Genomic DNA, 4,935 nt, shown 5'->3' with positions numbered 1-4,935 from the left:
CTCGCTAAAGGGGAAAGCTGCTGACCTGGGCAGTTACTCAAATTGTGATTTTGGGCTTAAGGACTTTAAGTCTCTCTAACTATTGCTTTGGTTCTCATATACAGCCTTTGCTTTTCAGTTGCCCTGTGGAGCAGGGTTAGGTATCCTCTACCTCACAGGCATGCTGTGCTGCAGGGAACAGGGTGAGAGGGGGACGCAGGACRCTAAGTTCTCCCTTACGAGAATATCTCCTTGCTATTGGTCTTGCACTAGAGGCAGGRGATGTATCTGAAGGCCCCTTATCTACGATTAAGTCCTGCAGAAGGGCTTTAAAAAGAGCAGTGCTTTGTCAGCTCTGCAGTGGAGTGAAAAGCGGCTACATCTAGTTCAACCCCTTTCTTATTCTGAAATTGAAATAAAACGATTTTTTTATGGATTAAAACTTAGTCAAAAGGGAACTACTCTGAAGTTTTGGGGCCGGCCTCAGAGATACTGTGGAGGCACAAGCGTGGGGGAGACGCCACAGTACACTATGCTGTCTGTGTGCTTCAGCTCCTCAGATGAAGGCAGCTGATACATAAAACTTCATGGCTGGGAGTGAAGAACAATGAAAATAATTCCTATGAAAATATCTGCATTTGCAGACCACTTCTTAGTCTGATTTCCCCTATAAATCTGTTTTTCAGCACCTGAACCTCCAAGTGTGCTGTGATTGGGCAATGTCACTGCTATTTTATCAGCACATGACATTCCAATGCATTAATACTGACATTTCAGATAAGCCTATTAAATGCACTGGAATGTAAAAAGTTTTACTTAGAAAGTGTGTTGTGATAAGAGGCTTAGTAGAGGAATACAAATAGCAGTGGAATAATTTGATTTCCCTTGTCAAGATCAATAGCAGTACCTTTCACTTGACTTTGCTCATTTGAAATATTAAGCAATGGAAAATTAGACTGACTTTCTTCTGGACAGTAGAGCAAATGGTTGTGTCCAAGAACTGCACTGAAAAAAGGAGACAAACTGATGGAGCAGAAAACTAGTGTGTAAGTGCTTATTCTGAAAGGTCACCATGGGCATAGTCAATGATGGAAGGAGTTACTAGTCAGGCTACTGGGAAAAGTAAATAAGAAGAATACAGAGGGATAGAGATGAACTAAATATGCAGTACTTAGTGCCATAATAAATGGCAAACATAGTTTATGTAGATCTGTGAGTCATAAGACATCTGAGGAAATACAGTGAGCAGTGCTATGAAGTTGAGTAACATGTGTTTAGGGGAAACCCAAATCAAGCTGGATTTCTTTGTCTGTGTCTTCTCTTTTTCTTTCTATTTTTCTATTTTCTATTTCTATTTTTTTTTGGTTTGGTTTGKTTTTTTTACAGGCTTTCTGAATTCCTCAAGGAGCCTCCAGGATGGAATAATATGAGATTAGGTCTTGTCTTCTTGCTGTACTTCCTCTATGCAGGATCTGAAGTATCATGAGAAAAACAGACCTCTCATTACTTCAGACCCATAAGTTCCCAGAGATTCCAAAAGTGTCTGTGAAAAACATAAAAAAAAAAAAGTGTGCATAAATGCTAGTTCACATGCATAGCCCTGTCAGGAAGCAAAGAAGTGGCTACCTCCTCCTGGAGAGTGGCAGAGCTGCAAAAAATGCATAGCAAGCAATTGCACCCTCAACTTTTGAGCCACCTCAACTCCCACTCTCCTCCACCCCCCAAAGGCACGTTGCCCCGTGCTGTGCTGGAGCTCACGGTGGGGCATACAGGCTCCTGCATGGTGCTCTATGGGCTAATGCAGCCTCTTGTCTGCATGACTAGCTCACAGCAGGCTGGCTTGGAGGATAAGAAGAAAGGCTTGTGCATAACTCTGAACTCCATAGCTTTGCATGCACTTGCCCTGGAATCTAAATAATAATTAATAAATAATAACTAAATAGCAAATAGCAAATACTAAATAATATTTTTCCCAGCAAGATGTAGGATTGGTGACTTCCACTTGTCTTAGGTGCTTGGTTAGACACTCAAAGCCCTGGGAGATCTGACTATCATGGCTTTAAAAATCCAGGTTCCCAGCTCCTACAAGAAGGAAGCCACATGTGCTCCAAAACAACGCTTTGGTCTAATGGGACACTGTTAAGGTGCAGCTCTCCTATGACGTGCCACATACCCATAGCCAGGTTCCAACAGCACCAGTGGGAACAGCAAATAGCTTGTGCTTAAAGTCTGTCTCTCTTCCACACCTCCTGCTTAGAAACTGGAGCCATAAAGATACTTAGCATGAGCTGACTATTGTAATTTTGCAAAGAGGTGGATAGTTTAATCCATTTCTTTTCCACATAAAAATGCAAGCCTGTGATGAGCTGTTTCATTAGGTGTCACATTCGTTCCTCAGTGTCATGGAGAATAAGCAATGTCAGAATAGCAGTGGGGTGACATGGGCAATAGCAAGCATTGGTGTCCACACAGACACAGCTTCTGCCTTTCAGAGTGTTTGTGTAAACTGAGTACCATCTACATGACCCTGGGGGAACTTATTTTTACAAAAAAAAAAAAAAAAAAAAAAAAAAATCTCCATGGCTCCTCCACCTCACAAAGCTATATGCTGCTGACATTTTTTTCTCAACTCTCCTTTCAGATTTTTTTTCAAGAATACAGCAAGTTTTTATTACAACCAAACAAAAATGACTAGGATTTACTGGGTCAAGTCCAATCCTGAAGTAACATTGTCTCTTTCCTTCAGTTATGTTGCACAAGAGAGAAATTTGTCTCCTCAGGCTTGGCTTGGGAGAACTGCTGCTCTTTCCATGTGACAAACAGCTTTTTGGGGGTGGTATGCAATGTCTTACTCTCTGCAATCTTTTTTCCAGATTTTTTTATTGCTTTTTCTTGCTTCCTCACTCTTCTGTGTCTGCTAAGTGCAAGACGTCTTTTGCAGCACTGGGCGGCAAGCCTGGGGTGGAGAGAAGAGAACATGTAATCACAACTCCTCAGCTCAGTTTCTGGCCCTGCCACTGAGCTGCTCTGTGATTTAGAGCAACTGACCCAAACTTTCTGTATCCAAACRATAATTTTCTTCCCAAACAACCATAAGCACTATCAGAAGAGCTTTACCAGTCCAAATCAGGAAGTGCCAAAGAATGAATTTTGCATGAAATGTCATCTCGGCTTGTACATGCATTTGCATGGATTCAATTTATGAACAGTCAAGAAGCTTCCAGCAGCCTGAAGTTTTCTCCTCAGGCTTCCTTGGACTTCTCTTACTGTAACAAGCCTGTTGGTACCTGGGGACTTTGCAGCCTTACTGTGCTTATTTACCTCTCCATGACAGAGTGAGGATTGAACACATTTTTTTTTTCTTTCCAGAAGTGCCACAGTAGCCGCTACGCTCTGTAGTAAAGAATATGCTGCTTACACTATACCTACGCTGCTCCATGGGGTCATGGCTACAGTATTTCTAGTATGTCAGGAAGCTAGTTTAGGGACAATTTGGGCTTCTCTACTTTGTGGCATGCATATTGACACCAATACCAAAAAAGCCTGACTTTAAGGTCCTCTGAGTTTCTGAGCATGGCTTTGTGTAGTGCTGTACAGTACTCAGCAACGTCATTTAGAGATACCTAAGGTATTTCTGCACAGCACCTCACTGTGTCCTGCAGATAAACCCTCTGTGTGTGTATACACGCATTAGAGCAGATTAAACAAGTATCTGCTGTTCAAAGATCAATGTGTATTTAGAATTTGGATGAACCTAAAAACATAAACCAAGAATTCAAGAATGCCCAAAACATATAAGAAAACTGTTTTTGGGCAAAACTCAAAGTAGTTATTTGTGGCTAAAGATCTCTGGTTTTCACTGCTCCACCTCCCTATGTGAGGAGGAAAACTGGGCCTTAAAATACAGACCCACAAGGCTCCAGGACCTTGAAAAAGCAGCTCAGGCCCATAACTAGTTAAAGAAAGAGCCAAACAAGARGAAGCCCAATTAAACTGTTTTATTAGATGTAGGAGAACCACCAGTTGTGAAATTTACTGGTAGCCAAGTTTTCCTGCCTGCCCTACCACATGTAATTATGCCTTAATTGTAGCTACTGGCTGTGGCACAAAGCTCATGCATATAAACAAGTCCCAGGATGTGCTGCAAAAAATACACAGTATGGAAGGCATTAGCAAGAAGACAATCAAGAGCTGGAATTGCGTTCCCACATTGAAAGCTGCGGGTAGTATAAAAAGCTTGGTATCCATATGGTTAGCTATGTGTAATACCTTTGTAATGACATTTGTACCCCACCATTGCTTTTTCTGGCATATTTCTAGCCTCAAATCACTTGGACCAATAGTTACCAAACTGTGGTCCACAGACCACTGGTGGTCCATGAGGTTATGGTAAGTGGTCCACAGATGGTCTGCAGAACCAAACTGAACAGCTTTCAATTGTGTTTTCAATTAAAAGTTTGATGATATAGGGTACATGGTGGTCCACAAGAGGGTCTAAGCATTAGTGGTGGTCCCTTTATCCTAAAAGTTCAGGAACCACTGACTTGGACAATCATGCAGACCTACAGTTTAGTTACATTATGTTACTTGAAGCTAAATGTTACAGCATGCCTTCTCCTTTCATGTGTTAGGAGCTGCATTGCTGGCTCTGCTTGTGCATTTTAAAAGTAAAAATATCATGAAGTAATGACAAATAGCACATACTGATTTGGTCTTTCCAGTTTATGATTTGTTTAGCTTGTCATTTCATATGTATTGCTGTAGTCAAGTAGCAGGAGTAGTTGCCTGAAAGCTTGCAGTACACCATGAGGGAATAAGGAAAGGCATTTTTCATGTTTCCTTTGCTGAAGTTGCAGTCAGGCAAGCGTGGAGACTGAAATAAGTAGTAGAGAGACTTCAGAGAGGCAGTCAYTGCAGCCCATGTTGGGACAGATTAAGCAGGAATGAGAAAATAAA

Source organism: Rhea americana, unplaced genomic scaffold, assembly GCF_003343005.1.
Source record: "Rhea americana isolate MKP2758 unplaced genomic scaffold, rheAme1 scaffold_0, whole genome shotgun sequence".
Classification (NCBI taxonomy): domain Eukaryota; kingdom Metazoa; phylum Chordata; class Aves; order Rheiformes; family Rheidae; genus Rhea; species Rhea americana.
The sequence above is the reverse complement of the archived record's forward strand: the minus strand, read 5'-3'. Positions refer to the sequence as shown.